The sequence below is a fragment of the Haematobia irritans genome, chromosome 1, assembly GCF_050003625.1.
Source record: "Haematobia irritans isolate KBUSLIRL chromosome 1, ASM5000362v1, whole genome shotgun sequence".
Lineage (NCBI taxonomy): Eukaryota > Metazoa > Arthropoda > Insecta > Diptera > Muscidae > Haematobia > Haematobia irritans.
In genome coordinates, this window is record NC_134397.1 from 136,647,055 (window position 1) to 136,673,450 (window position 26,396).

Consider the following 26,396-nt stretch of genomic DNA (forward strand, 5'->3'; position numbering starts at 1 on the left):
TTGAAATTTTTATATGAAAAACTTCTTTTGCCCATATCTCCTAAACTAAGCGTCCTAGAGCGAAAAGGACTTTAATTCGTGACCACCCCCAAAAAATTGAAAAATCCACCCAAAACCTAAAAAAAATGAAATTTTTATATGAAAAACTTCTTTTGCCCATATCTCCTAAACTAAGCGTCCTAGAGCGAAAAGGACTTTAATTCGTGACCACCCACAAAAAATTGAAAAATCCACCCAAAACCTAAAAAAAATTGAAATTTTTATATGAAAAACTTCTTTTGCCCATATCTCCTAAACTAAGCGTCCTAGAGCGAAAAGGACTTTAATTCGTGACCACCCCAAAAAATTGAAAAATTCACCCAAAACCTAAAAAAATTGAAATTTTTATATGAAAAACTTCTTTTGCCCATATCTCCTTAAATATGCGTCCTAGAGCGAAAAGGACTTTAATTCGTGACCACCCCAAAAAATTGAAAAATCCACCCAAAACCTAAAAAAATTGAAATTTTTATATGAAAAACTTCTTTTGCCCATATCTCCTTAAATATGCGTCCTAGAGCGAAAAGGACTTTAATTCGTGACCACCCCCAAAAAATTGAAAAATCCACCCAAAACCTAAAAAAATTGAAATTTTTATATGAAAAACTTCTTTTGCCCATATCTCCTTAAATATGCGTCCTAGAGCGAAAAGGACTTTAATTCGTGACCACCCCCAAAAAATTGAAAAATTCACACAAAACCTAAAAAAATTGAAATTTTTATATGAAAAACTTCTTTTGCCCATATCTCCTTAAATATGCGTCCTAGAGCGAAAAGGACTTTAATTCGTGACCACCCCCAAATAATTGAAAAATCCACCCAAAACCTAAAAAAATTGAAATTTTTATATGAAAAACTTCTTTTGCCCATATCTCTTAAACTACTTTAATTCGTGACCACCCCAAAAAATTGAAAAATCCACCCAAAACCTAAAAAAATTGAAATTTTTATATGAAAAACTTCTTTTGCCCATATCTCCTTAAATATGCGTCCTAGAGCGAAAGGGACTTTAATTCGTGACCACCCCCAAAAAATTGACAAATCCACCCAAAACCTAAAAAAATTGAAATTTTTATATGAAAAACTTCTTTTGCCCATATCTCCTTAAATATGCGTCCTAGAGCGAAAAGGACTTTAATTCGTGACCACCCCAAAAAATTGAAAAATTCACCCAAAACCTAAAAAAAATGAAATTTTTATATGAAAAACTTCTTTTGCCCATATCTCCTAAACTAAGCGTCCTAGAGCGAAAAGGACTTTAATTCGTGACCACCCCCAAAAAATTAAAAAATCCACCCAAAACCTAAAAAAATTGAAATTTTTATATGAAAAACTTCTTTTGCCCATATCTCCTAAACTAAGCGTCCTAGAGCGAAAAGGACTTTAATTCGAGACCACCCCCAAAAAATTGAAAAATTCACCCAAAACCAAAAAAAATTGAAATTTTTATATGAAAAACTTCTTTTGGCCATATCTCCTTAAATATGCGTCCTAGAGCGAAAAGGACTTTAATTCGTAACCACCCCCAAAAAATTGAAAAATCCACCCAAAACCTAAAAAAATTGAAATTTTTATATGAAAAACTTCTTTTGCCCATATCTCCTAAACTAAGCGTCCTAGAGCGAAAAATATATTTAATTCGTGACCACCCCCAAAAAATTGAAAAATCCACCCAAAACCTAAAAAAATTGAAATTTTTATATGAAAAACTTCTTTTGCCCATATCTCTTAAACTAAGCGCCCTAGAGCGAAAAGGACTTTAATTCGTGACCACCCCCAAAAAATTGAAAAATCCACCCAAAACCTAAAAAAATTGAAATTTGTATATGAAAAACTTCTTTTGCCCATATCTCCTTAAATATGCGTCCTAGAGCGAAAGGGACTTTAATTCGTGACCACCCCCAAAAAATTGAAAAATCCACCCAAAACCTAAAAAAAATTGAAATTTTTATATGAAAAACTTCTTTTGCCCATATCTCCTTAAATATGCGTCCTAGAGCGAAAAGGACTTTAATTCGTGACCACCCCAAAAAATTGAAAAATTCACCCAAAACCTAAAAAAAATGAAATTTTTATATGAAAAACTTCTTTTGCCCATATCTCCTAAACTAAGCGTCCTAGAGCGAAAAGGACTTTAATTCGTGACCACCCCCAAAAAATTAAAAAATCCACCCAAAACCTAAAAAAATTGAAATTTTTATATGAAAAACTTCTTTTGCCCATATCTCCTAAACTAAGCGTCCTAGAGCGAAAAGGACTTTAATTCGAGACCACCCCCAAAAAATTGAAAAATTCACCCAAAACCAAAAAAAATTGCAATTTTTATATGAAAAACTTCTTTTGCCCATATCTCCTTAAATATGCGTCCTAGAGCGAAAAGGACTTTAATTCGTGACCACCCCCAAAAAATTGAAAAATCCACCCAAAACCTAAAAAAATTGAAATTTTTATATGAAAAACTTCTTTTGCCCATATCTCCTAAACTAAGCGTCCTAGAGCGAAAAAGACTTTAATTCGTGACCACCCCCAAAAAATTGAAAAATCCACCCAAAACCTAAAAAAATTGAAATTTTTATATGAAAAACTTCTTTTGCCCATATCTCTTAAACTAAGCGCACTAGAGCGAAAAGGACTTTAATTCGTGACCACCCCCAAAAAATTGAAAAATCCACCCAAAACCTAAAAAAATTGAAATTTTTATATGAAAAACTTCTTTTGCCCATATCTCCTAAACTAAGCGTCCTTGAAAAATCCGCCCAAAACCTAAAAAAATTGAAATTTTTATATGAAAAACTTCTTTTGCCCATATCTCCTAAACTAAGCGTCCTAGAGCGAAAAGGACTTTAATTCGTGACCACCTCCAAAAAATTGAAAAATCCACCCAAAACATAAAAAAATTGAAATTTTTATATGAAAAACTTCTTTTGCCCATATCTCCTTAAATATGCGTCCTAGAGCGAAAAGGACTTTAATTCGTGACCACCCCAAAAAATTGAAAAATCCACCCAAAACCTAAAAAAATTTAAATTTGTATATGAAAAACTTCTTTTGCCCATATCTCCTTAAATATGCGTCCTAGAGCGAAAGGGACTTTAATTCGTGACCACCCCCAAAAAATTGAAAAATCCACCCAAAACCTAAAAAAATTGAAATTTTTATATGAAAAACTTCTTTTGCCCATATCTCCTTAAATATGCGTCCTAGAGCGAAAAGGACTTTAATTCGTGACCACCCCCAAAAAATTGAAAAATCCACCCAAAACCTAAAAAAATTGAAATTTTTATATGAAAAACTTCTTTTGCCCATATCTCTTTAAATATGCGTCCTAGAGCGAAAAGGACTTTAATTCGTGACCACCCCCAAAAAATTGAAAAATCCACCCAAACCTAAAAAAATTGAAATTTTTATATGAAAAACTTCTTTTGTCCATATCTCCTTAAATATGCGTCCTAGAGCGAAAAGGACTTTAATTCGTGACCACCCCCAAAAAATTTAAAAATCCACCCAAAACCTAAAAAAATTGAAATTTTTATATGAAAAACTTCTTTTGCCCATATCTCCTAAACGAAGCGTCCTAGAGCGAAAAGGACTTCAATTCGTGACCTAGAGCGAAAAGGACTTTAATTCGTGACCACCCCCAAAAAATTGAAAAATCCACCCAAAACCTAAAAAAATTGAAATTTTTATATGAAAAACTTCTTTTCCCCATATCTCCTTAAATATGCGTCCTAGAGCGAAAAGGACTTTAATTCGTGACCACCCCCAAAAAATTGAAAAATCCACCCAAAACCTAAAAAAATTGAAATTTTTATATGAAAAACTTCTTTTGCCCATATCTCCTTAAATATGCGTCCTAGAGCGAAAAGGACTTTAATTCGTGACCACCCCCAAAAAATTGAAAAATTCACCCAAAACCTAAAAAAATTGAAATTTTTATATGAAAAACTTCTTTTGCCCATATCTCCTTAAATATGCGTCCTAGAGCGAAAAGGACTTTAATTCGTGACCACCCCCAAAAAATTGAAAAATCCACCCAAAACCTAAAAAAATTGAAATTTTTATATGAAAAACTTCTTTTGCCCATATCTCCTAAACTAAGCGTCCTAGAGCGAAAAGGACTTTAATTCGTGACCACCCCCAAAAAATTGAAAAATCCACCCAAAACCTAAAAAAATGAAATTTTTATATGAAAAACTTCTTTTGCCCATATCTCCTAAACTAAGCGTCCTAGAGCGAAAAGGACTTTAATTCGTGACCACCCACAAAAAATTGAAAAATCCACCCAAAACCTAAAAAAAATTGAAATTTTTATATGAAAAACTTATTTTGCCCATATCTCCTAAACTAAGCGTCCTAGAGCGAAAAGGACTTTAATTCGTGACCACCCCCAAAAAATTGAAAAATTCACCCAAAACCTAAAAAAAATTAAATTTTTATATGAAAAACTTCTTTTGCCCATATCTCCTTAAATATGCGTCCTAGAGCGAAAAGGACTTTAATTCGTGACCACCCCCAAAAAATTGAAAAATCCACCCAAAACCTAAAAAAATTGAAATTTTTATATGAAAAACTTCTTTTGCCCATATCTCCTTATATATGCGTCCTAGAGCGAAAAGGACTTTAATTCGTGACCACCCCCAAAAAATTGAAAAATCCACCCAAAACCTAAAAAAATTGAAATTTTTATATGAAAAACTTCTTTTGCCCATATCTCCTTAAATATGCGTCCTAGAGCGAAAAGGACTTTAATTCGTGACCACCCCCAAAAAATTGAAAAATTCACCCAAAACCTAAAAAAATTGAAATTTTTATATGAAAAACTTCTTTTGCCCATATCTCCTTAAATATGCGTCCTAGAGCGAAAAGGTCTTTAATTCGTGACCACCCCCAAAAAATTGAAAAATCCACCCAAAACCTAAAAAAATTGAAATTTTTATATGAAAAACTTCTTTTGCCCATATCTCCTAAACTAAGCGTCCTAGAGCGAAAAGGACTTTAATTCGTGACCACCCCCAAAAAATTGAAAAATCCACCCAAAACCTAAAAAAAATGAAATTTTTATATGAAAAACTTCTTTTGCCCATATCTCCTAAACTAAGCGTCCTAGAGCGAAAAGGACTTTAATTCGTGACCACCCACAAAAAATTGAAAAATCCACCCAAAACCTAAAAAAAATTGAAATTTTTATATGAAAAACTTCTTTTGCCCATATCTCCTAAACTAAGCGTCCTAGAGCGAAAAGGACTTTAATTCGTGACCACCCCCAAAAAATTGAAAAATTCACCCAAAACCTAAAAAAAATTAAATTTTTATATGAAAAACTTCTTTTGCCCATATCTCCTTAAATATGCGTCCTAGAGCGAAAAGGACTTTAATTCGTGACCACCCCCAAAAAATTGAAAAATCTACCCAAAACCTAAAAAAATTGAAATTTTTATATGAAAAACTTCTTTTGCCCATATCTCCTTAAATATGCGTCCTAGAGCGAAAAGGACTTTAATTCGTGACCACCCCCAAAAAATTGAAAAATCCACCCAAAACCTAAAAAAATTGAAATTTTTATATGAAAAACTTCTTTTGCCCATATCTCCTTAAATATGCGTCCTAGAGCGAAAAGGACTTTAATTCGTGACCACCCCCAAAAAATTGAAAAATTCACACAAAACCAAAAAAAATTGAAATTTTTATATGAAAAACTTCTTTTGCCCATATCTCCTTAAATATGCGTCCTAGAGCGAAAAGGACTTTAATTCGTGACCACCCCCCAAAAATTGAAAAATCCACCCAAAACCTAAAAAAATTGAAATTTTTATATGAAAAACTTCTTTTGCCCATATCTCTTAAACTAAGCGTCCTAGAGCGAAAAGGACTTTAATTCGTGACCACCCCCAAAAAATTGAAAAATTCACCCAAAACCTAAAAAAATTGAAATTTTTATATGAAAAACTTCTTTTGCCCATATCTCCTTAAATATGCGTCCTAGAGCGAAAAGGACTTTAATTCGTGACCACCCCAAAAAAAATTGAAAAATCCACCAAAACCTAAAAAAATTGAAATTTTTATATGAAAAACTTCTTTTGCCCATATCTCCTTAAATATGCGTCCTAGTGCGAAAAGGACTTTAATTCGTGACCACCCCAAAAAATTGAAAAATTCACCCAAAACCTAAAAAAAATGAAATTTTTATATGAAAAACTTCTTTTGCCCATATCTCCTAAACTAAGCGTCCTAGGTCGAAAAGGACTTTAATTCGTGACCACCCCCAAAAAATTAAAAAATCCACCCAAAACCTAAAAAAATTGAAATTTTTATATGAAAAACTTCTTTTGCCCATATCTCCTAAACTACTTTAATTCGTGACCACCCCCAAAAAATTGAAAAATTCACCCAAAACCTAAAAAAATTGAAATTTTTATATGAAAAACTTCTTTTGCCCATATCTCCTAAACTAAGCGTCCTAGAGCGAAAAGGACTTTAATTCGTGACCACCCCCAAAAAATTGAAAAATTCACCCAAAACCTAAAAAAATTTAAATTTTTATATGAAAAACTTCTTTTGCCCATATCTCCTTAAATATGCGTCCTAGAGCGAAAAGGACTTTAATTCGTGACCACCCCCAAAAAATTGAAAAATCCACCCAAAACTTAAAAAATTGAAATTTTTATATTAAAAACTTATTTTGCCCATATCTCCTTAAATATGCGTCCTAGAGCGAAAAGGACTTTAATTCGTGACCACCCCCAAAAAATTGAAAAATCCACCTAAAACCTAAAAAAAATTGAAATTTTTATATGAAAAACTTCTTTTGCCCATATCTCTTAAACTAAGCGCCCTAGAGCGAAAAAGACTTTAATTCGTGACCACCCCCAAAAAATTGAAAAATCCACCCAAAACCTAAAAAAATTGAAATTTTTATATGAAAAACTTCTTTTGCCCATATCTCCTAAACTAAGCGTCCTAGAGCGAAAAGGACTTTAATTCGTGACCACCCCCAAAAAATTGAAAAATCCACCCAAAACCTAAAAAAAATTGAAATTTTTATATGAAAAACTTCTTTTGCCCATATCTCCTAAACTAAGCGTCCTAGAGCGAAAAGGACTTTAATTCGTGACCACCCCCAAAAAATTGAAAAATCCACCCAAAACCTCAAAAAATTGAAATTTTTATATGAAAAACTTCTTTTGCCCATATCTCCTTAAATATGCGTCCTAGAGCGAAAAGGACTTTAATTCGTGACCACCCCCAAAAAATTGAAAAATCCACCCAAAACCTAAAAAAATTGAAATTTTTATATGAAAAACTTCTTTTGCCCATATCTCCTTAAATATGCGTCCTAGAGCGAAAAGGACTTTAATTCGCGACCACCCCCAAAAAATTGAAAAATCCACCCAAAACCTAAAAAAATTGAAATTTTTATATGAAAAACTTCTTTTGCCCATATCTCCTAAACTAAGCGTCCTAGAGCGAAAAGGACTTTAATTCGTGACCACCCCCAAAAAATTGAAAAATTCACCCAAAACCTAAAAAAATTGAAATTTTTATATGAAAAACTTCTTTTGCCCATATCTCCTTAAATATGCGTCCTAGAGCGAAAAGGACTTTAATTCGTGACCACCCCCAAAAAATTGAAAAATCCACCCAAAACCTAAAAAAATTGAAATTTTTATATGAAAAACTTCTTTTGCCCATATCTCCTTAAATATGCGTCCTAGAGCGAAAAGGACTTTAATTCGTAACCACCCCCAAAAAATTTAAAAATCCACCCAAAACCTAAAAAAATTGAAATTTTTATATGAAAAACTTCTTTTGCCCATATCTTCTTAAATATGCGTCCTAGAGCGAAAGGGACTTTAATTCGTGACCACCCCCAAAAAATTGAAAAATCCACCCAAAACCTAAAAAAATTGAAATTTTTATATGAAAAACTTCTTTTACCCATATCTCCTAAACTAAGCGTCCTAGAGCGAAAAGGACTTTAATTCGTGACCACCCACAAAAAATTGAAAAATCCACCCAAAACCTAAAAAAAATTGAAATTTTTATATGAAAAACTTCTTTTGTCCATATCTCCTTAAATATGCGTCCTTCTTTTGCCTATATCTCCTTAAATATGCGTCCTAGAGCGAAAAGGACTTTAATTCGTGACCACCCCCAAAAAATTGAAAAATTCACCCAAAACCTAAAAAAATTGAAATTTTTATATGAAAAACTTCTTTTGTCCATATCTCCTTAAATATGCGTCCTAGAGCGAAAAGGACTTTAATTCGTGACCACCCCAAAATATTGAAAAATCCACCCAAAACCTAAAAAAAATGAAATTTTTATATGAAAAACTTCTTTTGCCCATATCTCCTTAAATATGCGTCCTAGAGCGAAAAGGACTTTAATTCGTGACCACCCCCAAAAAATTGAAAAATCCACCCAAAACCTAAAAAAATTGAAATTTTTATATGAAAAACTTCTTTTGCCCATATCTCCTAAACTAAGCGTCCTAGAGCGAAAAGGACTTTAATTCGTGACCACCCCCAAAAAATTGAAAAATCCACCCAAAACCTAAAAAAAAATGAAATTTTTATATGAAAAACTTCTTTTACCCATATCTCCTAAACTAAGCGTCCTAGAGCGAAAAGGACTTTAATTCGTGACCACCCACAAAAAATTGAAAAATCCACCCAAAACCTAAAAAAAATTGAAATTTTTATATGAAAAACTTCTTTTGCCCATATCTCCTAAACTAAGCGTCCTAGAGCGAAAAGGACTTTAATTCGTGACCACCCCCAAAAAATTGAAAAATTGAAAAATTCACCCAAAACCTAAAAAAATTGAAATTTTTATATGAAAAACTTCTTTTGCCCATATCTCCTAAACTAAGCGTCCTAGAGCGAAAAGGACTTTAATTCGTGACCACCCCCAAAAAATTGAAAAATTCACCCAAAACCTAAAAAAATTGAAATTTTTATATGAAAAACTTCTTTTGCCCATATCTCCTTAAATATGCGTCCTAGAGCGAAAAGGACTTTAATTCGTGACCACCCCCAAAAAATTGAAAAATCCACCCAAAACCTAAAAAATTGAAATTTTTATATTAAAAACTTATTTTGCCCATATCTCCTTAAATATGCGTCCTAGAGCGAAAAGGACTTTAATTCGTGACCACCCCCAAAAAATTGAAAAATCCACCTAAAACCTAAAAAAAATTGAAATTTTTATATGAAAAACTTCTTTTGCCCATATCTCTTAAACTAAGCGCCCTAGAGCGAAAAAGACTTTAATTCGTGACCACCCCCAAAAAATTGAAAAATCCACCCAAAACCTAAAAAAATTGAAATTTTTATATGAAAAACTTCTTTTGCCCATATCTCCTAAACTAAGCGTCCTAGAGCGAAAAGGACTTTAATTCGTGACCACCCCCAAAAAATTGAAAAATCCACCCAAAACCTAAAAAAAATTGAAATTTTTATATGAAAAACTTCTTTTGCCCATATCTCCTAAACTAAGCGTCCTAGAGCGAAAAGGACTTTAATTCGTGACCACCCCCAAAAAATTGAAAAATCCACCCAAAACCTCAAAAAATTGAAATTTTTATATGAAAAACTTCTTTTGCCCATATCTCCTTAAATATGCGTCCTAGAGCGAAAAGGACTTTAATTCGTGACCACCCCCAAAAAATTGAAAAATCCACCCAAAACCTAAAAAAATTGAAATTTTTATATGAAAAACTTCTTTTGCCCATATCTCCTTAAATATGCGTCCTAGAGCGAAAAGGACTTTAATTCGCGACCACCCCCAAAAAATTGAAAAATCCACCCAAAACCTAAAAAAATTGAAATTTTTATATGAAAAACTTCTTTTGCCCATATCTCCTAAACTAAGCGTCCTAGAGCGAAAAGGACTTTAATTCGTGACCACCCCCAAAAAATTGAAAAATTCACCCAAAACCTAAAAAAATTGAAATTTTTATATGAAAAACTTCTTTTGCCCATATCTCCTTAAATATGCGTCCTAGAGCGAAAAGGACTTTAATTCGTGACCACCCCCAAAAAATTGAAAAATCCACCCAAAACCTAAAAAAATTGAAATTTTTATATGAAAAACTTCTTTTGCCCATATCTCCTTAAATATGCGTCCTAGAGCGAAAAGGACTTTAATTCGTGACCACCCCCAAAAAATTTAAAAATCCACCCAAAACCTAAAAAAATTGAAATTTTTATATGAAAAACTTCTTTTGCCCATATCTTCTTAAATATGCGTCCTAGAGCGAAAGGGACTTTAATTCGTGACCACCCCCAAAAAATTGAAAAATCCACCCAAAACCTAAAAAAATTGAAATTTTTATATGAAAAACTTCTTTTGCCCATATCTCCTTAAATATGCGTCCTTCTTTTGCCTATATCTCCTTAAATATGCGTCCTAGAGCGAAAAGGACTTTAATTCGTGACCACCCCCAAAAAATTGAAAAATTCACCCAAAACCTAAAAAAATTGAAATTTTTATATGAAAAACTTCTTTTGTCCATATCTCCTTAAATATGCGTCCTAGAGCGAAAAGGACTTTAATTCGTGACCACCCCAAAAAATTGAAAAATCCACCCAAAACCTAAAAAAAATGAAATTTTTATATGAAAAACTTCTTTTGCCCATATCTCCTTAAATATGCGTCCTAGAGCGAAAAGGACTTTAATTCGTGACCACCCCCAAAAAATTGAAAAATCCACCCAAAACCTAAAAAAATTGAAATTTTTATATGAAAAACTTCTTTTGCCCATATCTCCTAAACTAAGCGTCCTAGAGCGAAAAGGACTTTAATTCGTGACCACCCCCAAAAAATTGAAAAATCCACCCAAAACCTAAAAAAAATGAAATTTTTATATGAAAAACTTCTTTTACCCATATCTCCTAAACTAAGCGTCCTAGAGCGAAAAGGACTTTAATTCGTGACCACCCACAAAAAATTGAAAAATCCACCCAAAACCTAAAAAAAATTGAAATTTTTATATGAAAAACTTCTTTTGCCCATATCTCCTAAACTAAGCGTCCTAGAGCGAAAAGGACTTTAATTCGTGACCACCCCCAAAAAATTGAAAAATTGAAAAATTCACCCAAAACCTAAAAAAATTGAAATTTTTATATGAAAAACTTCTTTTGCCCATATCTCCTTAAATATGCGTCCTAGAGCGAAAAGGACTTTAATTCGTGACCACCCCCAAAAAATTGAAAAATTCACCCAAAACCTAAAAAAATTGAAATTTTTATATGAAAAACTTCTTTTGCCCATATCTCCTTAAATATGCGTCCTAGAGCGAAAAAGACTTTAATTCGTGACCACCCCCAAAAAATTGAAAAATCCACCCAAAACCTAAAAAAATTGAAATTTTTATATGAAAAACTTCTTTTGCCCATATCTCTTAAACTAAGCGCCCTAGAGCGAAAAGGACTTTAATTCGTGCCCACCCCCAAAAAATTGAAAAATCCACCCAAAACCTAAAAAAATTGAAATTTTTATATGAAAAACTTCTTTTGCCCATATCTCCTAAACTAAGCGTCCTAGAGCGAAAGGGACTTTAATTCGTGACCACCCCAAAAAAATTGAAAAATCCACCCAAAACCTAAAAAAATTGAAATTTTTATATGAAAAACTTCTTTTGCCCATATCTCCTTTAATATGCGTCCTAGAGCGAAAAGGACTTTAATTCGTGACCACCCCCAAAAAATTGAAAAATCCACCCAAAACCTAAAAAAATTGAAATTTTTATATGAAAAACTTCTTTTGCCCATATCTCCTTAAATATGCGTCCTAGAGCGAAAAGGACTTTAATTCGTGACCACCCCCAAAAAATTGAAAAATCCACCCAAAACCTAAAAAAATTGAAATTTTTATATGAAAAACTTCTTTTGCCCATATCTCCTTAAATATGCGTCCTAGAGCGAAAAGGATTTAATTCGTGACCACCCCCAAAAAATTGAAAAATCCACCCAAAACCTAAAAAAATTGAAATTTTTATATGAAAAACTTCTTTTGCCCATATCTCCTTAAATATGCGTCCTAGAGCGAAAAGGACTTTAATTCGTGACCACCCCCAAAAAATTGAAAAATCCACCCAAAACCTAAAAAAATTGAAATTTTTATATGAAAAACTTCTTTTGCCCATATCTCCTTAAATATGCGTCCTAGAGCGAAAAGGACTTTAATTCGTGACCACCCCCAAAAAATTGAAAAATCCACCCAATCCAGGGATCCGGAGCGGAGCGTGGAGTGGAGCGGAGCAAGCCCTTTTTTTGCCGGAGCGGGAGCGGAGCGGAGCGTGGAGCGGACCGGAGCAAGCCCTTTTTTTGCCGGAGCGGGAGCGGCATTTCTAAAATCCGGAGCGGAGCGGAGCGGAGCAAGCCCTTTTTTTGCCGGAGCGGGAGCGGAGCGGGAGCGGCATTTCTAAAATCCGGAGCAGAGCGGGAGCGGAGCGGTTTCCAAATGAAAAACCGCTCCGCTCCGAATAAAATATTACTTGAATGAAATGTGCAACTTTGAAATTACAATGTGTAGGAGATTTAAAATATAGCTAGTACTTAGCGTAGTGTGAGTAAACGTTTAAAATGTACGATATGTATTTTTGTACGTACGTACATTGGGGAAAACAGAACGTGTTTTTTATTAATTGTTTTCAAAAACGGCAAATGTCAAAATATATCTCTAGTATGTGTTGTAAAAGTAACAACAGTACTTTCGATCAATTTCATCCCGTATTACTATAAAGATGTTTGTAATGAACGTCATATAAATGCAATTAAACGATCTTATTTATATTTAATTTTTTAGTTTTCTACACTGACAAAAATATTGTCGTGAAGTCAAAGATTTCATGGCCTTAGAATAAGAATGCAAATTTTGCTTAACATGCAAGACACATCTCTAAAATAAAGTTTTTTCCTTGTCCAAAAGTCAATAAACTTTTGAATGAAGTTGTAATGTCCTTATGATTAAGTGATTTTACTTAAAAATGTATATCATAACATGAAAGATAAAATTTTTGAGGTAAGGTCAACGTGACTTTAATAATTAAGAAAAAGTCTTTAAAATTAATAAAATTGTCTTTAAATTTGTTTCCTTTTTGAATCTTGCCTACAAAGCAAAAAATCGTTAAAAAATAAGACATGTTTATCAAAACACTTTATTTTAAAGACGCTTTTTACTTGAAACATAGCATAATTTCTACTGGAAGTAGAGTCTTAATATGGAAAATAAAATTGTCGTTAACTCATTTTTAAAGGATTTTGATAACAACTGACGAAAAAATCTAAAAAAAAGAAAAATTAACATTTGCTTCCTAGAAGCAAGTACATAACCCCCAAATTTAAAAGAGAATTGCGTCTTTAAAGTATCGTTTCTTGTATTCTCCGCTTCTTTGGCTCGGAATTAATACCCAAACTGTTAAAGTTAAGACAAAATCTTTGGAACCGGACATTCTTTTTTTTAGGTGTAAGAACATTCATATTTGCTTTACTATTGTACTATATCCTAGCATTCTCTTATTTCTGATATTAGTTCTCGAAAATTTAATTAAAATTATGGATAGTTTCAATTTTGGTTGAAAAATGCATACCCGGTTCCAAAGATTTTGTCTTTACTTTAAAAAATTTGGTATTGATTCCGAGCCAAAGAAGCGGAGAATACAAGTAAGGATACTTTTAAGACAATTCTCTTTTAAAATCGGGTTTTGTGTACTTGCTTCTAGGAAGCAAATTTTAATTTTTCGCTTTTTCAGCTTTTTTTCTTCATATGCTATCAAAGTCCTTTAAAAACAAGTTAACGACGACTTTATTTTCCAAATTAAGACTCGACTTCTTGTAGAAATTATGCTGTGTTTCAATTAAAAAACGTCTTTAAAATAAAGTGTTGAAAAACATGTCCTATATTTGAACGATTTTTTGATTTGTAGTTAAGATGCAAAAAGGCAACAAATTTAAAGACAATTTCATTAAATTTAAAGATTTTTTCTAAATTATTAAAGTCAAGTTGACCTTAGCCCAAACATTTTTTCTTTCATATTATGATATCCATTTTTAAATCAAATCACTTGATTATAAGGACAATACGACTTCATTGAAAAGTTTATCGACCTTTGGTCAAGGAAAAAACTTTATACTAGAGAAATGCGTCTTCTATGCTAAGCAAAATTTGCATTCGTATTTTAAAGACATGAAATCTTTGACCTCACGACAATATTTTTTTCAGTGCATTTATTTTAATTTTTTCTCACATTAAAAACTAATGACTTGATTTGTATTATTGCATGTTATCTACTTTTTTTTGAGAACGAACATTTCTTAAAAACGCTGTTCGAAAATGTATTTTTACAATAAAGGGGAAAAAGCGAAATTAGGTAACACTAGATCTGAGTAAGAATATTCATAGGTATACCACAGACTGATTTCGATGGAGGTTGTTGCAAACATAAACATACACACACACACATTACAAATATAACAAAACCTCTTCTCTGCGTCTGTTGCAAAACAAACAAAAAAACTTTCGGAGAGTAGTTACTTCTACTCTGTATATAGACTTTCAATTCCAATCAGCGTTGCCGTTTTGGTCCGATCGGACCAAAATTGGTCCAAAAGATTTCTAATTTTTAAATTTGGTCCGATGGTCCGATGGTCAGAAATTGGTCCATTTTGGTCCATTTTCATAAATTTGGTTTCTATCACACATTAAATAGTAGATGGTGCACCGCAAAGAATATTGTCGGGAGGCCAAATATTTCACATGCTTAAAATACGAATACGAATTTTGCTTAGAATAGAAGACGTATATCTCTGAAATAAAGTTTTTTCCTTGTCTAAAAGTTTCTAAACTTTTCAATGAAGTCTTTTTGTCCTTATAGCTAAGTGATTCGGCATAAAAATGTGTATCCTAACATGAATGAAAATTTCGTTTTAATGAAGTCAAAATGGATTTAATATTTCTGAAAAAATCTTCAAAATTAATAAAATGTTTCAAAACATTGTTTTAAAGTCATTATACCCTAAACCACATAGTGGTTAGGGTATAATAGGTTTGTCCGAAGTTTGATCTGCCAAAAAATGTGCCTACCAGAAATATTGATTTTAGACCCCATAAAATATATACCGATCGACTCAGAATCACATCCTGAGTCGATCTAGCGCTTGGTGTCCGTCCGTCTGTCCATGTATTTGTTGTTCACAGGATTCCGGTCGCAATTATTAACCGATTTTGATGAAATTTGGTACAGGGAGTTTTTTGGGCACAAGGACGAACGCTATTGAATTTGGAAGAAATCGGATCAAATAAAGATATAGCTCCCATATATATGTATCGCCCGATTTCGACAAATGGGGTCACGCTGTGCCCCCATAAAATAAAACTCAATTGAACAAATAATACAATGTTTGTACTATAATTTTTTCGAAGAGGAGCGGAGCGGAGCGTGGAGCGGAGCGGAGCGATTTATTTTTTCTCGGAGCGGAGCGTGGAGCGGAGCGGTTTTCTTTTCTCCGGAGCGGGAGCGGAGCGGAGCGAAAAAAATGGACCGCTCCGGATCCCTGCCCAAAACCTAAAAAAATTGAAATTTTTATATGAAAAACTTCTTTTGCCCATATCTCCTAAACTAAGCGTCCTAGAGCGAAAAGGACTTTAATTCGTGACCACCCCCAAAAAATTGAAAAATCCACCCAAAACTTCAAAAAATTGAAATTTTTATATGAAAAACTTATTTTGCCCATATCTCCTTAAATATGCGTCCTAGAGCGAAAAGGACTTTAATTCGTGACCACCCCAAAAAAATTGAAAAATCCACCCAAAACCTAAAAAAATTGAAATTTTTATATGAAAAACTTCTTTTGCCCATATCTCCTAAACTAAGCGTCCTAGAGCGAAAAGGACTTTAATTCGTGACCACCCCCAAAAAATTGAAAAATCCACCCAAAACCTCAAAAAATTGAAATTTTTATATGAAAAACTTCTTTTGCCCATATCTCCTTAAATATGCGTCCTAGAGCGAAAAGGACTTTAATTCGTGACCACCCCCAAAAAATTGAAAAATCCACCCAAAACCTAAAAAAATTGAAATTTTTATATGAAAAACTTCTTTTGCCCATATCTCCTTAAATATGCGTCCTAGAGCGAAAAGGACTTTAATTCGTGACCACCCCCAAAAAATTGAAAAATCCACCCAAAACCTAAAAAAATTGAAATTTTTATATGAAAAACTTCTTTTGCCCATATCTCCTTAAATATGCGTCCTAGAGCGAAAAGGACTTTAATTCGTGACCACCCCCAAAAAATTGAAAAATCCACCCAAAACCTAAAAAAATTGAAATTTTTATATGAAAAACTTCTTTTGCCCATATCTCCTTAAATATGCGTCCTAGAGCGAAAAGGACTTTAATTCGTGACCACCCCCAAAAAATTGAAAAATTCACCCAAAACCTAAAAAAATTGAAATTTTTATATGAAAAACTTCTTTTGCCCATATCTCCTAAACTAAGCGTCCTAGAGCGAAAAGGACTTTAATTCGTGACCACCCCCAAAAAATTGAAAAATCCACCCAAAACCTAAAAAAATTGAAATTTTTATATGAAAAACTTCTTTTGCCCATATCTCCTAAACTAAGCGTCCTAGAGCGAAAAGGACTTTAATTCGTGACCACCCCCAAAAAATTGAAAAATCCACCCAAAACCTAAAAAAAATGAAATTTTTATATGAAAAACTTCTTTTGCCCATATCTCCTAAACTAAGCGTCCTAGAGCGAAAAGGACTTTAATTCGTGACCACCCACAAAAAATTGAAAAATCCACCCAAAACCTAAAAAAAATTGAAATTTTTATATGAAAAACTTCTTTTGCCCATATCGCCTAAACTAAGCGTCCTAGAGCGAAAAGGACTTTAATTCGTGACCACCCCCAAAAAATTGAAAAATTCACCCAAAACCTAAAAAAATTGAAATTTTTATATGAAAAACTTCTTTTGCCCATATCTCCTAAACTAAGCGTCCTAGAGCGAAAAGGACTTTAATTCGTGACCACCCCCAAAAAATTGAAAAATTCACCCAAAACCTAAAAAAATTGAAATTTTTATATGAAAAACTTCTTTTGCCCATATCTCCTTAAATATGCGTCCTAGAGCGAAAAAGACTTTAATTCGTGACCACCCCCAAAAAATTGAAAAATCCACCCAAAACCTAAAAAAATTGAAATTTTTATATGAAAAACTTCTTTTGCCCATATCTCTTAAACTAAGCGCCCTAGAGCGAAAAGGACTTTAATTCGTGACCACCCCCAAAAAATTGAAAAATCCACCCAAAACCTAAAAAAATTGAAATTTTTATATGAAAAACTTCTTTTGCCCATATCTCCTAAACTAAGCGTCCTTGAGCGAAAGGGACTTTAATTCGTGGCCACCCCCAAAAAATTGAAAAATCCACCCAAAACCTAAAAAAAATGAAATTTTTATATGAAAAACTTCTTTTGCCCATATCTCCTTAAATATGCGTCCTAGAGCGAAAAGGACTTTAATTCGTGACCACCCCCAAAAATTGAAAAATCCACCCAAAACCTAAAAAAATTGAAATTTTTATATGAAAAACTTCTTTTGCCCATATCTCCTTAAATATGCGTCCTAGAGCGAAAAGGACTTTAATTCGTGACCACCCCCAAAAAATTGAAAAATCCACCCAAAACCTAAAAAAATTGAAATTTTTATATGAAAAACTTCTTTTGCCCATATCTCCTTAAATATGCGTCCTAGAGCGAAAAGGACTTTAATTCGTGACCACCCCCAAAAAATTGAAAAATCCACCCAAAACCTAAAAAAATTGAAATTTTTATATGAAAAACTTCTTTTGCCCATATCTCCTAAACTAAGCGTCCTAGAGCGAAAAGGACTTTAATTCGTGACCACCCCCAAAAAATTGAAAAATCCACCCAAAACTTCAAAAAATTGAAATTTTTATATGAAAAACTTCTTTTGCCCATATCTCCTTAAATATGCGTCCTAGAGCGAAAAGGACTTTAATTCGTGACCACCCCAAAAAAATTGAAAAATCCATCCAAAACCTAAAAAAATTTAAATTTTTATATGAAAAACTTCTTTTGCCCATATCTCCTTAAATATGCGTCCTAGAGCGAAAAGGACTTTAATTCGTGACCACCCCAAAAAATTGAAAAATTCACCCAAAACCTAAAAAAAATGAAATTTTTATATGAAAAACTTCTTTTGCCCATATCTCCTAAACTAAGCGTCCTAGAGCGAAAAGGACTTTAATTCGTGACCACCCCCAAAAAATTAAAAAATCCACCCAAAACCTAAAAAAATTGAAATTTTTATATGAAAAACTTCTTTTGCCCATATCTCCTAAACTAAGCGTCCTAGAGCGAAAAGGACTTTAATTCGTGACCACCCCCAAAAAATTGAAAAATCCACCCAAAACCTCAAAAAATTGAAATTTTTATATGAAAAACTTCTTTTGCCCATATCTCCTAAACTAAGCGTCCTAGAGCGAAAAGGACTTTAATTCGTGACCACCCCCAAAAAATTGAAAAATCCACCCAAAACTTCAAAAAATTGAAATTTTTATATGAAAAACTTCTTTTGCCCATATCTCCTTAAATATGCGTCCTAGAGCGAAAAGGACTTTAATTCGTGACCACCCCCAAAAAATTGAAAAATCCACCCAAAACCTAAAAAAATTGAAATTTTTATATGAAAAACTTCTTTTGCCCATATCTCCTTAAATATGCGTCCTAGAGCGAAAAGGACTTTAATTCGTGACCACCCCCAAAAAATTGAAAAATCCACCCAAAACCTAAAAAAATTGAAATTTTTATATGAAAAACTTCTTTTGCCCATATCTCCTTAAATATGCGTCCTAGAGCGAAAAGGACTTTAATTCGTGACCACCCCCAAAAAATTGAAAAATCCACCCAAAACCTAAAAAAATTGAAATTTTTATATGAAAAACTTCTTTTGCCCATATCTCCTTAAATATGCGTCCTAGAGCGAAAAGGACTTTAATTCGTGACCACCCCCAAAAAATTGAAAAATCCACCCAAAACCTAAAAAAATTGAAATTTTTATATGAAAAACTTCTTTTGCCCATATCTCCTTAAATATGCGTCCTAGAGCGAAAAGGACTTTAATTCGTGACCACCCCCAAAAAATTGAAAAATCCACCCAAAACTTCAAAAAATTGAAATTTTTATATGAAAAACTTCTTTTGCCCATATCTCCTTAAATATGCGTCCTAGAGCGAAAAGGACTTTAATTCGTGACCACCCCCAAAAAATTGAAAAATCCACCCAAAACTTCAAAAAATTGAAATTTTTATATGAAAAACTTCTTTTGCCCATATCTCCTTAAATATGCGTCCTAGAGCGAAAAGGACTTTAATTCGTGACCACCCCAAAAAAATTGAAAAATCCACCCAAAACTTCAAAAAATTGAAATTTTTATATGAAAAACTTCTTTTGCCCATATCTCCTTAAATATGCGTCCTAGAGCGAAAAGGACTTTAATTCGTGACCACCCCAAAAAAATTGAAAAATCCACCCAAAACCTAAAAAAATTGAAATTTTTATATGAAAAACTTCTTTTGCCCATATCTCCTTAAATATGCGTCCTAGAGCGAAAAGGACTTTAATTCGTGACCACCCCAAAAAATTGAAAAATTCACCCAAAACCTAAAAAAATGAAATTTTTATATGAAAAACTTCTTTTGCCCATATCTCCTAAACTAAGCGTCCTAGAGCGAAAAGGACTTTAATTCGTGACCACCCCCAAAAAATTAAAAAATCCACCCAAAACCTAAAAAAATTGAAATTTTTATATGAAAAACTTCTTTTGCCCATATCTCCTAAACTAAGCGTCCTAGAGCGAAAAGGACTTTAATTCGTGACCACCCCCAAAAAATTGAAAAATCCACCCAAAACCTCAAAAAATTGAAATTTTTATATGAAAAACTTCTTTTGGCCATATCTCCTAAACTAAGCGTCCTAGAGCGAAAAGGACTTTAATTCGTGACCACCCCCAAAAAATTGAAAAATCCACCCAAAACTTCAAAAAATTGAAATTTTTATATGAAAAACTTCTTTTGCCCATATCTCCTTAAATATGCGTCCTAGAGCGAAAAGGACTTTAATTCGTGACCACCCCCAAAAAATTGAAAAATCCACCCAAAACCTAAAAAAATTGAAATTTTTATATGAAAAACTTCTTTTGCCCATATCTCCTTAAATATGCGTCCTAGAGCGAAAAGGACTTTAATTCGTGACCACCCCCAAAAAATTGAAAAATCCACCCAAAACCTAAAAAAATTGAAATTTTTATATGAAAAACTTCTTTTGCCCATATCTCCTTAAATATGCGTCCTAGAGCGAAAAGGACTTTAATTCGTGACCACCCCCAAAAAATTGAAAAATCCACCCAAAACCTAAAAAAATTTAAATTTTTATATGAAAAACTTCTTTTGCCCATATCTCCTTAAATATGCGTCCTAGAGCGAAAAGGACTTTAATTCGTGACCACCCCCAAAAAATTGAAAAATCCACCCAAAACCTAAAAAAATTGAAATTTTTATATGAAAAACTTCTTTTGCCCATATCTCCTTAAATATGCGTCCTAGAGCGAAAAGGACTTTAATTCGTGACCACCCCCAAAAAATTGAAAAATCCACCCAAAACCTAAAAAAATTGAAATTTTTATATGAAAAACTTCTTTTGCCCATATCTCCTAAACTAAGCGTCCTAGAGCGAAAAGGACTTTAATTCGTGACCACCCCCAAAAAATTGAAAAATCCACCCAAAACTTCAAAAAATTGAAATTTTTATATGAAAAACTTCTTTTGCCCATATCTCCTAAACTAAGCGTCCTAGAGCGAAAAGGACTTTAATTCGTGACCACCCCAAAAAATTGAAAAATTCACCCAAAACCTAAAAAAATTGAAATTTTTATATGAAAAACTTCTTTTGCCCATATCTCCTAAACTAAGCGTCCTAGAGCGAAAAGGACTTTAATTCGTGACCACCCCCAAAAAATTGAAAAATCCACCCAAAACCTAAAAAAATTGAAATTTTTTATATGAAAAACTTCTTTTGCCCATATCTCTTAAACTAAGCGTCCTAGAGCGAAAAGGACTTTAATTCGTGACCACCCCCAAAAAATTGAAAAATTCACCCAAAACCTAAAAAAATTGAAATTTTTATATGAAAAACTTCTTTTGCCCATATCTCCTAAACTAAGCGTCCTAGAGCGAAAAGGACTTTAATTCGTGACCACCCCCAAAAAATTGAAAAATTCACCCAAAACCTAAAAAAATTGAAATTTTTATATGAAAAACTTCTTTTGCCCATATCTCCTTAAATATGCGTCCTAGAGCGAAAAGGACTTTAATTCGTGACCACCCCAAAAAATTGAAAAATTCACCCAAAACCTAAAAAAAATGAAATTTTTATATGAAAAACTTCTTTTGCCCATATCTCTTAAACTAAGCGTCCTAGAGCGAAAAGGACTTTAATTCGTGACCACCCCCAAAAAATTTAAAAATCCACCCAAAACCTAAAAAAATTGAAATTTTTATATGAAAAACTTCTTTTGCCCATATCTCCTAAACTAAGCGTCCTAGAGCGAAAAGGACTTTAATTCGTGACCACCCCCAAAAAATTTAAAAATCCACCCAAAACCTCAAAAAATTGTAATTTTTATATGAAAAACTTCTTTTGCCCATATCTCCTTAAATATGCGTCCTAGAACGAAAAGGACTTTAATTCGTGACCACCCCCAAAAAATTGAAAAATCCACCCAAAACCTAAAAAAATTGAAATTTTTATATGAAAAACTTCTTTTGCCCATATCTCCTTAAATATGCGTCCTAGAGCGAAAAGGACTTTAATTCGTGACCACCCCCAAAAAATTGAAAAATCCACCCAAAACCTAAAAAAATTGAAATTTTTATATGAAAAACTTCTTTTGCCCATATCTCCTTAAATATGCGTCCTAGAGCGAAAAGGACTTTAACTCGTGACCACCCCCAAAAAATTGAAAAATTCACCCAAAACCTAAAAAAATTGAAATTTTTATATGAAAAACTTCTTTTGCCCATATCTCCTTAAATATGCGTCCTAGAGCGAAAAGGACTTTAATTCGTGACCACCCCAAAAAATTGAAAAATCCACCCAAAACCTAAAAAAAATGAAATTTTTATATGAAAAACTTCTTTTGCCCATATCTCCTTAAATATGCGTCCTAGAGCGAAAAGGACTTTAATTCGTGACCACCCCCAAAAAATTGAAAAATCCACCCAAAACCTAAAAAAATTGAAATTTTTATATGAAAAACTTCTTTTGCCCATATCTCCTAAACTAAGCGTCCTAGAGCGAAAAGGACTTTAATTCGTGACCACCCACAAAAAAATTGAAAAATCCACCCAAAACCTAAAAAAAATGAAATTTTTATATGAAAAACTTCTTTTGCCCATATCTCCTAAACTAAGCGTCCTAGAGCGAAAAGGACTTTAATTCGTGACCACCCACAAAAAATTGAAAAATCCACCCAAAACCTAAAAAAATTGAAATTTTTATATGAAAAACTTCTTTTGCCCATATCTCTTAAACTAAGCGCCCTAGAGCGAAAGGGACTTTAATTCGTGACCACCCCCAAAAAATTGAAAAATCCACCCAAAACCTAAAAAAATTGAAATTTTTATATGAAAAACTTCTTTTGCCCATATCTCCTTAAATATGCGTCCTAGAGCGAAAAAGACTTTAATTCGTGACCACCCCCAAAAAATTGAAAAATCCACCCAAAGCCTAAAAAAATTGAAATTTTTATATGAAAAACTTCTTTTGCCCATATCTCTTAAACTAAGCGCCCTAGAGCGAAAAGGACTTTAATTCGTGACCACCCCCAAAAAATTGAAAAATCCACCCAAAACCTAAAAAAATTGAAATTTTTATATGAAAAACTTCTTTTGCCCATATCTCCTAAACTAAGCGTCCTAGAGCGAAAAGGACTTTAATTCGTGACCACCCCCAAAAAATTGAAAAATCCACCCAAAACCTAAAAAAATTGAAATTTTTTATATGAAAAACTTCTTTTGCCCATATCTCTTAAACTAAGCGTCCTAGAGCGAAAAGGACTTTAATTCGTGACCACCCCCAAAAAATTGAAAAATTCACCCAAAACCAAAAAAAATTGAAATTTTTATATGAAAAACTTCTTTTGCCCATATCTACTTAAATATGCGTCCTAGAGCGAAAAGGACTTTAATTCGTGACCACCCCCAAAAAATTGAAAAATTCACCCAAAACCTAAAAAAATTGAAATTTTTATATGAAAAACTTCTTTTGCCCATATCTCCTTAAATATGCGTCCTAGAGCGAAAAAGACTTTAATTCGTGACCACCCCCAAAAAATTGAAAAATCCACCCAAAACCTAAAAAAATTGAAATTTTTATATGAAAAACTTCTTTTGCCCATATCTCTTAAACTAAGCGCCCTAGAGCGAAAAGGACTTTAATTCGTGACCACCCCCAAAAAATTGAAAAATCCACCCAAAACCTAAAAAAATTGAAATTTTTATATGAAAAACTTCTTTTGCCCATATCTCCTAAACTAAGCGTCCTAGAGCGAAAAGGACTTTAATTCGTGACCACCCCCAAAAAATTGAAAAATCCACCCAAAACATAAAAAAATTGAAATTTTTATATGAAAAACTTCTTTTGCCCATATCTCCTAAACTAAGCGTCCTAGAGCGAAAAGGACTTTAATTCGTGACCACCCCCAAAAAATTGAAAAATCCACCCAAAACATAAAAAAATTGAAATTTTTATATGAAAAACTTCTTTTGCCCATATCTCCTTAAATATGCGTCCTAGAGTGAAAAGGACTTTAATTCGTGACCACCCCCAAAAAATTGAAAAATCCACCCAAAACCTAAAAAAATTGAAATTTTTATATGAAAAACTTCTTTTGCCCATATCTCCTTAAATATGCGTCCTAGAGCGAAAAGGACTTTAATTCGTGACCACCCCCAAAAAATTGAAAAATCCACCCAAAACCTAAAAAAATTGAAATTTTTATATGAAAAACTTCTTTTGCCCATATCTCCTTAAATATGCGTCCTAGAGCGAAAAGGACTTTAATTCGTGACCACCCCCAAAAAATTGAAAAATCCACCCAAAACCTAAAAAAATTGAAATTTTTATATGAAAAACTTCTTTTGCCCATATCTCCTTAAATATGCGTCCTAGAGCGAAAAGGACTTTAATTCGTGACCACCCCCAAAAAATTGAAAAATTCACCCAAAACCTAAAAAAATTGAAATTTTTATATGAAAAACTTCTTTTGCCCATATCTCTTAAACTAAGCGCCCTAGAGCGAAAAGGACTTTAATTCGTGACCACCCCCAAAAAATTGAAAAATCCACCCAAAACCTAAAAAAATTGAAATTTTTATATGAAAAACTTCTTTTGCCCATATCTCCTAAACTAAGCGTCCTAGAGCGAAAAGGACTTTAATTCGTGACCACCCCCAAAAAATTGAAAAATCCACCCAAAACCTAAAAAAATTGAAATTTTTATATGAAAAACTTCTTTTGCCCATATCTCCTAAACTAAGCGTCCTAGAGCGAAAAGGACTTTAATTCGTGACCACCCCCAAAAAATTGAAAAATCCACCCAAAACATAAAAAAATTGAAATTTTTATATGAAAAACTTCTTTTGTCCATATCTCCTTAAATATGCGTCCTAGAGCGAAAAGGACTTTAATTCGTGACCACCCCAAAAAATTGAAAAATCCACCCAAAACCTAAAAAAATTTAAATTTGTATATGAAAAACTTCTTTTGCCCATATCTCCTTAAATATGCGTCCTAGAGCGAAAGGGACTTTAATTCGTGACCACCCCCAAAAAATTGAAAAATCCACCCAAAACCTAAAAAACTTGAAATTTTTATATGAAAAACTTCTTTTGCCCATATCTCCTTAAATATGCGTCCTAGTGCGAAAAGGACTTTAATTCGTGACCACCCCCAAAAAATTGAAAAATCCACCCAAAACCTAAAAAAAATTGAAATTTTTATATGAAAAACTTCTTTTGCCCATATCTCCTTAAATATGCGTCCTAGAGCGAAAAGGACTTTAATTCGTGACCACCCCCAAAAAATTGAAAAATCCACCCAAAACCTAAAAAAATTGAAATTTTTATATGAAAAACTTCTTTTGCCAATATCTCCTAAACTAAGCGTCCTAGAGCGAAAAGGACTTTAATTCGTGACCACCCCCAAAAAATTGAAAAATCCACCCAAAACTTCAAAAAATTGAAATTTTTATATGAAAAACTTCTTTTGCCCATATCTCCTTAAATATGCGTCCTAGAGCGAAAAGGACTTTAATTCGTGACCACCCCAAAAAAATTGAAAAATCCACCCAAAACCTCAAAAAATTGAAATTTTTATATGAAAAACTTCTTTTGCCCATATCTCCTTAAATATGCGTCCTAGAGCGAAAAGGACTTTAATTCGTGACCACCCCCAAAAAATTGAAAAATCCACCCAAAACTTCAAAAAATTGAAATTTTTATATGAAAAACTTCTTTTGCCCATATCTCCTTAAATATGCGTCCTAGAGCGAAAAGGACTTTAATTCGTGACCACCCCCAAAAAATTGAAAAATCCACCCAAAACCTAAAAAAATTGATATTTTTATATGAAAAACTTCTTTTGCCCATATCTCCTTAAATATGCGTCCTAGAGCGAAAAGGACTTTAATTCGTGACCACCCACAAAAAATTAAAAAATCCACCCAAAACCTAAAAAAATTGAAATTTTTATATGAAAAACTTCTTTTGCCCATATCTCCTAAACTAAGCGTCCTAGAGCGAAAAGGACTTTAATTCGTGACCACCCCCAAAAAAATTGAAAAATCCACCCAAAACCTCAAAAAATTGAAATTTTTATATGAAAAACTTCTTTTGCCCATATCTCCTTAAATATGCGTCCTAGAGCGAAAAGGACTTTAATTCGTGACCACCCCCAAAAAATTGAAAAATCCACCCAAAACCTAAAAAAATTGAAATTTTTATATGAAAAACTTCTTTTGCCCATATCTCCTTAAATATGCGTCCTAGAGCGAAAAGGACTTTAATTCGTGACCACCCCAAAAAAATTGAAAAATCCACCCAAAACCTAAAAAAATTGAAATTTTTATATGAAAAACTTCTTTTGCCCATATCTCCTTAAATATGCGTCCTAGAGCGAAAAGGACTTTAATTCGTGACCACCCCCAAAAAATTGAAAAATTCACCCAAAACCTAAAAAAATTGAAATTTTTATATGAAAAACGTCTTTTGCC